This window comes from Sphaeramia orbicularis, chromosome 6 (genome assembly GCF_902148855.1).
Source record: "Sphaeramia orbicularis chromosome 6, fSphaOr1.1, whole genome shotgun sequence".
NCBI classification, from domain to species: Eukaryota; Metazoa; Chordata; class Actinopteri; order Kurtiformes; family Apogonidae; genus Sphaeramia; species Sphaeramia orbicularis.
This window is the reverse complement of record NC_043962.1, coordinates 46779271-46792737: the sequence shown is the minus strand read 5'-3', so window position 1 is coordinate 46792737 and position 13467 is coordinate 46779271. Positions and strand designations below refer to the sequence as shown.

General features: G+C 40.2%; 11 non-coding genes across 11 annotated transcripts; all 11 read right to left on the bottom strand.

Annotated features, from left to right (window-relative positions):
* Window positions 1-5671: 5671 nt before the first annotated feature.
* LOC115421700 (U4 spliceosomal RNA) lies at window positions 5672-5812 on the bottom strand. Its single transcript, XR_003935717.1, has one exon. It is a non-coding gene; the product is annotated as a U4 spliceosomal RNA (small nuclear RNA).
* A 483-nt stretch (window positions 5813-6295) lies between these two features.
* On the bottom strand, window positions 6296-6436 carry LOC115421709 (U4 spliceosomal RNA). Its single transcript, XR_003935726.1, has one exon. It is a non-coding gene; the product is annotated as a U4 spliceosomal RNA (small nuclear RNA).
* Window positions 6437-6895: 459 nt separating this feature from the next.
* LOC115421707 (U4 spliceosomal RNA) lies at window positions 6896-7035 on the bottom strand. The gene has a single exon (XR_003935724.1). It is a non-coding gene; the product is annotated as a U4 spliceosomal RNA (small nuclear RNA).
* Window positions 7036-7517: 482 nt separating this feature from the next.
* Window positions 7518-7658, bottom strand: LOC115421697 (U4 spliceosomal RNA). Its single transcript, XR_003935714.1, has one exon. It is a non-coding gene; the product is annotated as a U4 spliceosomal RNA (small nuclear RNA).
* Window positions 7659-8119: 461 nt separating this feature from the next.
* On the bottom strand, window positions 8120-8260 carry LOC115421698 (U4 spliceosomal RNA). Its single transcript, XR_003935715.1, has one exon. It is a non-coding gene; the product is annotated as a U4 spliceosomal RNA (small nuclear RNA).
* A 480-nt stretch (window positions 8261-8740) lies between these two features.
* LOC115421704 (U4 spliceosomal RNA) lies at window positions 8741-8879 on the bottom strand. Its single transcript, XR_003935720.1, has one exon. It is a non-coding gene; the product is annotated as a U4 spliceosomal RNA (small nuclear RNA).
* A 481-nt stretch (window positions 8880-9360) lies between these two features.
* LOC115421703 (U4 spliceosomal RNA) lies at window positions 9361-9501 on the bottom strand. Its single transcript, XR_003935719.1, has one exon. It is a non-coding gene; the product is annotated as a U4 spliceosomal RNA (small nuclear RNA).
* A 459-nt stretch (window positions 9502-9960) lies between these two features.
* Window positions 9961-10101, bottom strand: LOC115421729 (U4 spliceosomal RNA). Its single transcript, XR_003935743.1, has one exon. It is a non-coding gene; the product is annotated as a U4 spliceosomal RNA (small nuclear RNA).
* A 1683-nt stretch (window positions 10102-11784) lies between these two features.
* LOC115421711 (U4 spliceosomal RNA) lies at window positions 11785-11925 on the bottom strand. Its single transcript, XR_003935728.1, has one exon. It is a non-coding gene; the product is annotated as a U4 spliceosomal RNA (small nuclear RNA).
* A 460-nt stretch (window positions 11926-12385) lies between these two features.
* LOC115421706 (U4 spliceosomal RNA) lies at window positions 12386-12526 on the bottom strand. The gene has a single exon (XR_003935722.1). It is a non-coding gene; the product is annotated as a U4 spliceosomal RNA (small nuclear RNA).
* Window positions 12527-13006: 480 nt separating this feature from the next.
* LOC115421699 (U4 spliceosomal RNA) lies at window positions 13007-13145 on the bottom strand. The gene has a single exon (XR_003935716.1). It is a non-coding gene; the product is annotated as a U4 spliceosomal RNA (small nuclear RNA).
* Window positions 13146-13467: the final 322 nt, after the last annotated feature.

Genomic DNA, 13467 nt, shown 5'->3' with positions numbered 1-13467 from the left:
AAGAAGGTCCTGGGTTTGATTCCGACAGTCTTTCTGCATGGAGTTTGCATGTTCTCCACATGTCTGGTGGGTTCTCTCTGTGGACTCCGGCTTCTGCCCACCACCCAAAGACATGTACTGATAAGTTAATTGGTTAAGTTAAAAAAGCTAAAAAAAATTGCCCATAGTTGTGGATCGGTTGTTTGTCTCTATATGTCAGCCCTGTGATGAACTGGCGACACGTCCAGGAGGAGTGACCTTCGACTGTTCAATGTCACTATGTCTGTTCGACCTGGAGGAGTAGATTCCTGTGCTCCAACACAACCTGTCAGTATTTGCCTTACTGTCCAACCTGCGGACACAGTTTCACACCTGTCCATTGTGTCTTTTAGTGTCCAGTAGGCTGTCCAGAGTTAGTATCAGTTATTAACATACTGGACCCATAAATACACAAAAATAATAGAATTCAATTTGGGGAAATTTTTTTTTTCTATGAAAACATATAAAGGTATCTATTTATCTATTAATAATATCTCCAGGTTTACGTGGTCAATCAATGTCAAACAAATCCTTTTTTTTTAAATGCTTCAGTCACCATGGAGGGTTAAAGTTCAAACGTTTCTCAAGGCGTCCACAACAAACGGTAGACTTAGAAACAGTAGATTTAGTATTTAAGTGTAAACTGATCAGCAAGGAAGTAGTTAACTAATGCTACTGTAATATTTGTAAAACCTCTTCCAACATCTAAAAAAAATTGTTTCCATACATGAAATTTTTTGTAAAATTTTCTTTCATATAAGCCTCATGGATTAGAATGCATCATAGTTATATTAGTTATGTGTGATAATTGAGTTCTATTTTATTACTGATGGTTTTACAAAACAGAAAACTTGACTCATTTGTTTAAGCAACCAAACTATAAAGCTTAACAAGTTCTTCCAAGAGGTTAATTACATTTAGATTGTGGTATAACTTCAACATAAGTTTCACTGAACCTCAAGAAATATAAAAGGAAATAAATATCTGTGGAAAAACCTTACAATTTAATTGTGAAATAATAGAAAACATCATCTTTATTGACATGAGCAGCTATGTACAGCAGGGACCACATATAGTGAGAATAAAGTCCATGAGGGTCTGACACAAGGGGTTGTGATACAATAGGTGCATTAGTACGACGCCGGAAAACTGACACAATTAGGACCAAGTCTTAGACTGACATGGGTACAACAGACAAACAGATCAGACATGGTGGTTGTGTGTCCGGGAGCACACAGGGAATATTGCGCAGTTACGAGTCCAAGTCCATCTATAAATGATGCTTTGATGGTATAACAGCAGTCATTTAGGTTCAGCTGTGGTTTTCTGGTGTGCAGCTGAGCCCAAATATGCTGCTTTGTCGGTGAGTCTGAGCTGAATGTTCAGCTCGTTTAGGGGTGAAGTCAGGAAGTAAGCTATGAATGTGAATGGGTTTAGCGCTTGTCGTACCTGTACAACCCAGGGTCCGAAGTAGCAGTGGATGAACAACTGTTTAATTTCAAAGGTAAATAATAAAGAAAGAAAGAAAGAAAGAAAGAAAGAAAGAAAGAAAGAAAGAAAGAAAGAAAGAAAGAAAGAAAGAAAAACAAAGAGAGAAATAATAAAAAAAATAAACTGCACCAAAAACAAAAAAAACAGTTCAATTCAAATGTATAAATTTTTTTTCCCGTATCTGAAAGGTCGCTGTCCCTTCAGACAATACATGCACATCAGGCCAGGGAAATATGGAATCAAGATGTGGGTGGCTTGCGATGCCAAGTCCAGCTACGCTTGGAAGATGTAAGTCTACACAAGGAAGTTGGCTAGCAAAGGAGGAAGGGGAGGAGGAGGAGGACCTGGAGAAAAAACAGGGGATGTGGGTCATACTTGGCCTCACATAAGGACTGAGGGGCTGCAGTCTGCGGCCCGCAGAGCAATAACAGATGAAGTGACTCACATCCATACCAATGTATTTTGATTGTGTGTATTTTCTCATTAGTGCCATAAGATGGAGCCAGAGATACAGTTTCCATTTCAGTCTGTTGCTACATTGTTACAGAACTAAAAATTCAGAGCCTCTAACTTGACTGAAAAAATGTAGGGGTGGGGGTAGTATGCACAATATGAGATGAGGGCTGCAGAAGGGTTAAATACAACCGTTTGAAAATGTTATATAGCCTTCTATAGGCAATCATATTGGACAAAGTTTCAGAATATTTAGATCAGTATGTAATCAGTGGCTGTGTACTCTCTTAAAAGTCCTGTGTCGCGATCATCGCATTCAAGACAGCAATAATGCCCACAAAACTGAAACTTCTACAGCTACAGCCGCAATACGAAGAAAAGGAAGATCAAGTGGTTGTGGCCACTGTTTTGGTCTGGCAGCAGCAGAAGAAGAGGGACATTCTAAAATGCTTAACATAAAAAAAAATAATGCCTGAGAATAGTGATCAATCATCACCAAATTATGCATGGACATCTCTTGTCACACCCACTTTCACCTCTGCAAAAATCAAGACAACCCCAATTTTATTGATATGGTCCATGTGAAGCCTTTTCCTCTCCATAGGCACAAATTAAAAAAAACAAAACAATTTAGTTAGTACATAGTTTAATCTTAGAATATTGTTTTTTGTCAATAATTCATTCATTCATTTATTCATTCATTCATTCATTTTCTGAACCGCTTTATCCTCCAGAGGGTCGTGGGGGTGCTGGAGCCTATCCCAGCATCAGAGATGTCCATGCATAATTTGGTGATGACTGATCACTGTTTTCAGACATTAAGCTACTTTAAGCTTTTTTACATTAAGCATTTTAGAATGTCCCGAAGAAGACAGAGACGTTGATGGGTGAGGCCATGGATACAGAGGCGGCACCTCTACGGACAGTATGAGACTCTGTGAGCCTAAGACCTGACTCATTACTACCCTCCTGTTATTTTTAAGCCTGTAAGTAACAAAAGAAAGTAATAAGATAGAAGTTTGAGGAACATTGATATATGAAGTAATGTGATGTCAAGTCAAATGATTAAAATATGACCAGCCTGTCTTTTATGTGTTTGGTATCATGTGCCAGATGGATCAGTGCAGCGTCTGCAGTGATGCAGTCGCTGTACCGGTCAGTTGTGGTAAAGAAGGAGCTGAGCCGAGAGGCGAAGCGCTTGATTTACCAGTCAATCTACGTTCCTACCCTCACCTATGCTCATGAGCTTTGGGTCATGACCGAAAGGACAAGATCCCAGATACAAGCAATCGAAATGAGTTTCCTCTGCAGGGTGGCTGGGCGCACCCTTAGAGATAGGGTGAGGAGCTCAGTCACCAGGGAGGAGCTCGGAGTAGAGCTGCTGCTCCTCCACATCGAGAGGGGCCAGCTGAGGTGGCTCAGGCATCTGTTTCGGATGCCTCCTGGACACCTCCCTGGGGAGGTGTTCCGGGCATGTCCCGCCGGGAGGAGACCTAGGGGAAGACCCAGGACATGTTGGAGAGACTATGTCTCTTGGCTGGCCTGGGAACGCCTCGGGGTCCCCCCGGAAGAGCTGGAGGAGGAGTCTGGGGAGAGGGAAGTCTGGGCATCCCTGCTTAGACTGTTACCTCCGCGATCTGGCCCCGGATAAGCGGTGGATAATGGATGGATGGATGGATGGATGGTATCATGTGCTGTCCATGGTGCTGATGTCTTATTATGACTCCTAACTCTTATTATGTTTAACAGTGTAGGTCAGTGTTTCCCTGCATATTCTCTTCAGGAGTGTGTAATTCAGCACCATGGACAGCACATGATCCCAAACACATAAAAGACAGGCTGGTCATATTTTAATAATTTGACTAACATTACTTCATATATCAGTGTTCCTCTAACTTCTACCTTATTGCTTTATTCTGTTACATGCGGAAGAATAACAGGAGGGTAGTAATGAGTCAGGTCTTGGGCTCACAGAAGTGTTGTACTGTCTGAAAACAGTGATCAGTCATCACCAAATTGTGTATGGACATGTACAGTGCAGGGATAGGCTCCAGCACCCCCGTGAACCTCAGGAGGAAAAAGTGGTTCAGAAAATCAATAAATGAATGACAAAAAATCAATACTCTAAGATTAAACTTTGTTACTTTTTTTTTTTTGTCCCTATGGAGAGGAAAAGGCTTAACATGGACAATATCCATAATTCTGGGGTTTTCATTTTGATCTTTGGAGACATGAAAGTGGACATGATTATAGAAGTCCATAAATAATTTGGTGATGATTGACTTCAGTTTTCAGACTTTAAGCTACGTTCAGCTCTATAATCTCTATAATGTGCACCCATGGAGAGGAGAAGGCTTATCACGGATTGCATCCATAAAATTGGGGTTATCATGATTTTTACAGAAATGAAAGTGGTCATGACTAGAGATGTCCACACAAACTTTGGTGATGATTGATCAGGGTTAGGGTTACACTCACATACTGTGGTCTGTTAGTGAGGTAGTCGTTGGTCCATGCAGCCAGGTGTTGGTCCACACCTACCTCCTCCATCTTCCCCCACAGCAGCAACAGAAGCAGAATGATGTTGAAAGCTCTGGAGAATTCCAACAACATGACTCTCACAGTGCTCCCAAGGCACTCCAGGTGAGAAAGGACCCTGCAGGTAGATGACGGCATCCAACCTGATCTGATGCCCGGATGGTAAGCAAACTGCAGAGGGTCCAGTGCAGAGCTCACCTGGGAGCGGAGGTGGCAGAGGACAACCCTCACCATGGAACCACACAGGAGGTCTTCCACAGGCCAGGGATTCTCTCTAGACAGAGACTCAGGTTAAACAGGTACAGAACCACCTAACTGAGCTGGTATGCACATTCCCTGAGCAGCCTGGAGCAGATGCCGTCTGGGCCTGTGGCTTTCCTGGCCTTCGTCGTCTTGAACTCCCACCTCACATGGTCGATAGTGATGGAGAGGGAGGTGGGAGATGACGGGAGGGGGTTCTCTGTGGGAGGGGGAGTGTAGTGAGATGAGCAAGTGTCAGAGGTGATGGTGGTCTCAGCAGGGGGGAGGCTGGTGACCTGGGGGGGATGAAGGGAAGGACATAAGAGGGCGGGGGTTGGAGACAGAAAAGAAAGGTGTGAATGGAGCTGAGGTGTTGATAGTAACAGCAGAGGGGAGGTCACACAGGAGAGGTGTGAAGAGGGGTATAGATGGGTGGGGGTTGGAGTCAGGACATAACTAAACCTTGTTGAAAAAAAGGGTGGTATAAGGTCCATGTACTCATGTGTGAGGGTTGGAACGATCTGATCCCACATGAGTTCATTTAAATGTGAAATTTCAAGTAATGAGACCTGGAAAAGTATAATTACATTTTAAAAAAAATGGAATAAAACAACCAGTCTTGTAACTCCATTTTGGAGTAAGGTCATCCAGTTGTGGGTCAGTATCAGCCAATTGTTGGACCGTTCCATTTTTGGATCCAAAAAATGGCTACACCCATGTTCTCAATGGGACACGCCCCTTTCCCATCACTCTGCCTTATGACAATTGCCTTTATAATACAATATTTCCAACCCATTCTTATAGGAGACACCATTTCATTGTGATGTGCCTAGAATATCTATGAAAAGTCAATTTTCCACAGTTTGACTAGTTCCTGCATCACCACCAACATGACATTTTAGAAACATTTTATTTTAAGGAGTATTTTAAGTCTCTTGAGAGACTATCAAAAATTGCCATTGCTGACCCTATTTCAAGTCAGCAAGGCAGGGTATTGGGTAAAGTTTTCAACTAGCAATAATCACGTCTCAGATAAACCTCATAGACTACGATATTGCCACTGCGCAAAGATGGCCAGTGGGTAAAAAAGAGAAGAGGGTGGTATTAGGTCTGTGTACTCATGTGTGAGGGTTGGAACAATCTGATCCCACGTGAGTTTATTTAAATGTGTGAAATTTCAAGTAATGAGACCTGGAAAAGTAAAGTTACATTTAAAAAAATGGAATAAGACAACCAGTCTTGTAACAGAATTTTGGAGTATGGTCATCCAGTTGTGGGTCAGTATCAGCAAATTGTTTAACTGTTCCATTTTTGGATCCAAAAAATGGCTACACCCATGTTCTGAATGGGACACTCCCCTTTCCCGTCCTCACCCTGCCTTATGACAGCTATTGCCTTCAAAACACAATATGTCCAACACATTCTTATTGGAGACACCATTTCATTGCAATGTGGCGAGAATGTTTTTGAAATGTAAATTTTCCACAGTTTGACTCCTTCCTTCATCACCACCAATATGATATTTCAGAAATCTTATTTTAAACAGCGTTTTGGGTCTCCTGAGAGACTATTATAAATTGCCATTGTCGAATATGTTTCGAGTTGGTAAGGCAGGATATTGGGTAAAATTTTCAACTAGCAATAATCACGTCTCAGATAAACTTCATAGACTATGATATTGCCACTGCACAAAGATGGTGGGTGGGATGAAAGAGAAGAGGGTGGTATAAGGTCTGTGTACGCATGTGTGTGGGTTGGAATGATGTGAGCCCACAAGTTGTTTTAAATGTCTGTAATTTCAAGTAATGAGCCTTTAAAAATGGAATAAGACAACAAGTCTTGTAACTCAATTTTGGAGTAAGGTTATCTAGTTGTGGGTAAGTATCAGACAATTTTTGGACTGTTCCATTTTTGGATTCAAAAACTGGCTACACCCATGTTCTGAATTGAACACTCCCCTTTCCCGTCATCACCCTGCCGTACGACAACTGTTGCCTTCAAAATACAATATGTCCAACCCATTCTTATATTAGACACTATTTCATTGAGATGTAGCCAGAATATTTATGAAAAGTCAATTTTCCACAGTTTGACTAGTTCCTGCTTTACCACCAACATGATTTCAGAAATATTTTATTTTAAACAGTATTTTAAGTCTCCTGAGAGACTATCAAAATTGCCATTGCCAACTCTGTTTCAAGTCAGCAAGGCAGGGTATTGGGTAAAGTTTTCAACTAGCAATAATCATGTCTTGGATAAACCTCATAGACTACAATACTGCCACTGCGCAAAGATGGTGGGTGGGATGAAAGAGAAAAGGAAGGTATTAGGCCTGTGTACCCATGTGTGAGGGTTAGAACAATCTGATCCCACGTGAGTTCATTTAAATGTGTGAAATTTCAAGTAATGAGACCTGGAAAAGTAAAGTTACATTTTAAAAAAAATGGAATAAGACATCCAGTCTTGTAACGGAATTTGGAGTATGGTCATCCAGTTGAGGGTCAGTATCAGCCAATTGTTTGACTGTTCCATTTTTGGATCCAAAAAATGGCTACATCCATGTTCTGAATGGGACACTCCCCTTTCCTGTTCTCACCCTGCCTTATGACAACTATTGCCTTCAAAATGCAATATGTCCAACCCATTCTTATATTAGACACCATTTCATTGCAATGTGACGGGAATGTTTTTGAAATGTAATTTTTCCACAGTTTGACTAGTTCTTGTATGACCAACATAATATTTCAGAAGTCTTTTATTATTACCAGTGTTATAAGTCTCCTAAGAGACTTTCAAAAATTGCCATTGTCAATTATGTTTCAAATCGGCAAGGCGGGGTATTGGGTAAAGTTTTCAACTAGCAATAATCGCGTCTCAGATAAGCCTCATAGACTACGATACTGCCACTGCGCAAAGATGGTGGATGAGACTAAAGAGAAGAGGGTGGTATAAGGTCTGTGTACTCATGTGTGAGGGTTGGAATGATGTGACCCCACAAGTTCTTTTAAATGTCTGTAATTTCAAGTAATGAGCCTTTAAAAATGGAATAAGACAACAAGTCTTGTAACTCAATTTTGGAGTAAGGTTATCTAGTTGTGGGTAAGTATCAGACAATTTTTGGACTGTTCCATTTTTGGATTCAAAAAATGGCTACACCCATGTTCTGAATTGGACACTCCCCTTTCCCGTCGTCACCCTGCCGTATGACAACTAATGCCTTCAAAATACAATATGTCCAACCCATTCTTATATTAGACACTATTTCATTGTGATGTGGCCAGAATATTTATGAAAAGTCAATTTTTCACAGTTTGACTAGCTCCTGCATCACCACCAACATGACATTTTAGAAACATTTTATTTTAAACAGTATTTTAAGTCTCCTGAGAGACTATCAAAAATTGCCATTGCTGACCCTATTTCAAGTCAGCAAGGCAGGGTATTGGGTGAAGTTTTCAACTAGCAATAATTGCGTCTCAGATAAACCTCATAGACTACAATATTGCCACTGCGCAAAGATGGTGAGTGGGACAAAAGAGAAGAGGGTGGTATTAGGTCTGTGTACCCATGTGTGAGGGTTGGAATGATCTGATCCCACCAGTTCCTTTAAATGTCTGTAATTTCAAGACATGAGCCTTGGAAAAGTATAATTACGCTTCCTTAAAAAAATGGAATAAGACAACAAGTCTTGTTACTCCATTTTTGAGTAAGGTCATCCAGTTGTGGGTCAGTATCAGCCAATTGTTGGACCGTTCCATTTTTGGATCCAAAAAATGGCTACACCCATGTTCTCAATGGGACACGCCCCTTTCCCGTCACCCTGCCTTATGACAATTGCCTTTATAATACAATATTTCCAACCCATTCTTATAGGAGACACCATTTCATTGCGATGTGCCTAGAATATCTATGGAAAGTCAATTTTCCATAGTTTGACTAGTTCCTGCCTCACCACCGACATGGCATTTTAGAAACATTTTATTTTAAGCAGTATTTTAAGTCTCCTGAGAGACTATCAAAAATTGCCGTTGCCGACTATTTCAAGCCAGCAAGGCAAGGTATTGGGTAAAGTTTTCAACTAGCAATAATCATGTCTCGGATAAACCTCATAGACTACAATACTGCCACTGCGCAAAGATGGTGGGTGGGATGAAAGAGAAAAGGAAGGTATTAGGTCTGTGTACCCATGTGTGAGGGTTAGAATGATCTGATCCCATGTGAGTTCATTTACATGTGTGAAATTTCAAGTAATGAGACCTGGAAAAGTAAAGTTACATTAAAAAAATTGGAATAAGACAACCAGTCTTGTAATGGAATTTTGGAGTATGGTCATCCAGTTGTGGGTCAGTATCAGCCAATTGTTTTACTGTTCCATTTTTGGATCCAAAAAATGGCTACACCCATGTTCTGAATGGGACACTCCCCTTTCCCGTCCTCACCCTGCCTTATGACAGCTATTGCCTTCAAAATGCAATATGTCCAACACATTCTTATATTAGACACCATTTCATTGCAATGTGACAAGAATGGTTTTGAAATGTAATTTTTCCACAGTTTGACTAGTTCTTATATGATCAACATGATATTTCAGAAGTCTTTTATTATTACCAGTGTTATAAGTCTCCTAAGAGACTTTCAAAAATTGCCATTGTCAATTATGTTTCAAATCAGCAAGGCAGGGTATTGGGTAAAGTTTTCAACTAGCAATAATCGCGTCTCGGATAAACCTCATAGACTACGATACTACCACTGCGCAAAGATGGTGGGTGAGACTAAAGAGAAAAGGGTGGTATAAGGTCTGTGTACTCATGTGTGAGGGTTGGAATGATGTGAGCCCACAAGTTCTTTTAAATGTCTGTAATTTCAAGTAATGAGCCTTTAAAAATGGAATAAGACAACAAGTCTTGTAACTCAATTTTGGAGTAAGGTTATCTAGTTGTGGGTAAGTATCAGACAATTTTTGGACTGTTCCATTTTTGGATTCAAAAAATGGCTACACCCATGTTCTGAATTGGACACTCCCCTTTCCCGTCGTCACCCTGCCATACGACAACTATTGCCTTCAAAATACAATATGTCCAACCCATTCTTATATTAGACACTTTCATTGTGATGTGGCCAGAATATTTATGAAAAGTCAATTTTCCACAGTTTGACTAGCTCCTGCATCACCACCAACATGACATTTTAGAAACATTTTATTTTAAACAGTATTTTAAGTCTCCTGAGAGACTATCAAAAATTGCCATTGCTGACCCTATTTCAAGTCAGCAAGGCAGGGTATTGGGTAAAGTTTTCAACTAGCAATAATCGCGTCTCAGATAAACCTCATAGACTACGATATTGCCACTGCGCAAAGATGGTGGGTGGGACAAAAGAGAAGAGGGTGGTATAAGGTCTGTGTACCCATGTGTGAGGGTTGGAACAATCTGATCCCACGTGAGTTCATTTAAATGTGTGAAATTTCAAGTAATGAGACCTGGAAAAGTAAAATTACATTTTAAAAAAATGGAATAGGACAACCAGTATTGTAACTAGAGATGGTGAGATGAAGCCTCATGAGGCATTGAACCACTTGAGCCAGTTGGTTCGAGAAAGGGTTCATTTCTCGAAGCTTCATGTGCACACGAAACCACCTACTGGCCATGTGTATAATCACAGGCAGCTGGATCTGAACCACAGAATGTGTGATGCATTGAATTTTTGCGTCTGTTATGGCTCTGTGGAATGACTATGAATAACAAAAAACGTACGACCAAATAATTTCTCTACATAAATTATCACATATGTGTATAATAAAATATTTTTTAATGTATTCTCTGTGTGTAAATTTCCCTCAAATGGTAGTAAATGTGGGAGGTTGTGTAATAATTTTTTATTTTTTTTTGTCACTTTAAGATAATGTCATGACTTAAACAGGCAGAGGACAGTGAAAGTGCTTGTGGAACTAGGAAGAGGACACTGAACATGCTTGTGTAACTTGGACAATGATGTACAGAACAGGGGAGATTTTATTTATTTTCATTCAGAAATAACAGTTTCTCAACAGTTTTTGGTTTAAAGTGATCCTTTTTTTTTTTTTTTTTTTTTTTTGACACAACCTCTCCGGCGTTTGAAAACACCCTGTCACATGGTACAGAAGATGTTGGCATGCACAAAAATGCAAGAACAACATTACATAAATTGGGGTACAGTAATTTTTTGTCTCTCCCAGTACTCCATATAAGCAAACCTTATTTGTCTGAAATAATGTTAGATTTAGTTGACCTTATTAGGAGTTATCAAACTAAAATATTCCCACACAGGGGAATCCTCCTCTTCTTCACTGGCTCCATCTTCTTACTCATCCTTCTCTTCTCACTCTCCTAAATCTTCAAATGATCTCTCTCTCTCTAAACTCTTCAAACAATCTCTAAACTAGATAAACTCTATCCAAACTCTAGTATCCAAACTTTGTTCAAACTCTGCACTGACCATAACTCAAATCAAAAACCCACATTTTGAACTGAAGCTTTGGGGGTTTATTCTGCGGTCAAACCTGAATCACATAGAACCACCTCTGAACTACTTGCTGAAGCAGTCACATGGTACAGCCGGACAGCGAGGCTTCGGACGTCATAATTTTCGGCTCCGCCCCTAAATGAAGCTAGCCTCGATACGTGCTTCATGGAAACGCCGTTAGTTGACACGCGCTTCGAAGCCTCGGCACATCTTGTAACATCACTACTTGTAACGGAATTTGGAGTATGGTCATCCAGTTGTGGGTCAGTATCAGCCAATTGTTTGACTGTTCCATTTTTGGATCCAAAAAATGGCTACACCCATGTTCTGAATGGGACACTCCCCTTTTCTGTCATCACCCTGCCTTATGACAACTATTGCCTTCAAAACACAATATGTCCAACAAATTCTTATCAGAGACACCATGTCATTGCAATGTGGTGAGAATGTTTTTGAAATGTAATTTTTCCACAGTTTGACTCCTTCCTTCATCATCACCAATATGATATTTCAGAAATCTTTTATTTTAAACAGCATTTTGAGTCTCCTGAGAGACTATCATAAATTGCCATTGTTGAATACGTTTCAAGTCGGCAAGGCGGGGTATTGGGTAAAACTTTCAAACAGCAATAATCGTGCCTTGGATAAACCTCATAGACTATTGTACTGTCACTGCGCAAAGATGGTGGGTGAGACGAAAGAGAAGAGGGTGGTATAAGGTCTGTGTACTCATGTGTGAGGGTTGGAATGATGTGAGCCCACAAGTTCTTTTAAATGTCTGTGATTTCAAGTAATGAGCCTTTAAAAATGGAATAAGACAACAAGTCTTGTAACTCAGTTTTGGAGTAAGGTTATCTAGTTGTGGGTAAGTATCAGACAATTTTTGGACTGTTCCATTTTTGGATCCAAAAAATGGCTACACCCATGTTCTGAATGGGACACTCCCCTTTCCCGTCGTCACCCTGCCGTACGACAACTGTTGCCTTCAAAATACAATATGTCCAACCCATTCTTATATTAGACACTATTTCATTGTGATGTGGCCAGAATATTTATGAAAAGTCAATTTTCCACAGTTTGACTAGTTCCTGCTTTACCACCAACATGATTTCAGAAATATTTTATTTTTAAACAGTATTTTAAGTCTCCTGAGAGACTATCAAAAATTGCCATTGCCAACTCTATTTCAAGTCAGCAAGGCGGGGTATTGGGTAAAGTTTTCAACTAGCAATAATCATGTCTTGGATAAACCTCATAGACTACAATACTGCCACTGTGCAAAGATGGTGGGTGGGATGAAAGAGAAAAGGAAGGTATTAGGCCTGTGTACCCATGTGTGAGGGTTGGAATGATCTGATCCCACCAGTTCCTTTAAATGTCTGTAATTTCAAGACATGAGCCTTGGAAGAGTATAATTACACTTCCTTAAAAAAATGGAATAAAACAACCAGTCTTGTAACTCCATTTTGGAGTAAGGTCATCCAGTTGTGGGTCAGTATCAGCCAATTGTTGGACCATTCCATTTTTGGATCCAAAAAATGGCTACATCCATGTTCTCAATGGGACACTCCCCTTTCACGTCACCCTGCCTTATGACAATTGCCTTTATAATACAATATTTCCAACCCATTCTTATAGGAGACACCATTTCATTGCAATGTGCCTAGAATATCTATGGAAAGTCAATTTTCCACAGTTTGACTAGTTCCTGCATCACCACCGACATGGCATTTTAGAGACATTTTATTTTAAACAGCATTTTAAGTCTCCTGAGAGACTATCAAAAATTGCCATTGCCGACTATTTCAAGTCAGCAAGGCGGGGTATTGGGTAAAGTTTTCAACTAGCAATAATCGCGTCTCGGATGAACCTCATAGACTATGATACTGCCACTGCGCAAAGATGGTGGTCAACCTGAAGAGAAAAGGGTGGTATAAGATCTGTGTACTCATGTGTGAGGGTTGGAATGATGTGAGCCCACAAGTTCTTTTAAATGTCTGTGATTTCAAGTAATGAGTATTAAAAAATGGAATAAGACAACAGGTCTTGTAACTCAATTTTGGAGTAAGGTTATCCAGTTGTGGGTAAGTATCAGACAATTTTTGGACTGTTCCATTTTTGGATTCAAAAAATGGCTACACCAATGTTCTGAATTGGACACTCCCCTTTCCCATCGTCACCCTGCCATATGACAACTAATGCCTTCAAAATACAATATGTCCAACC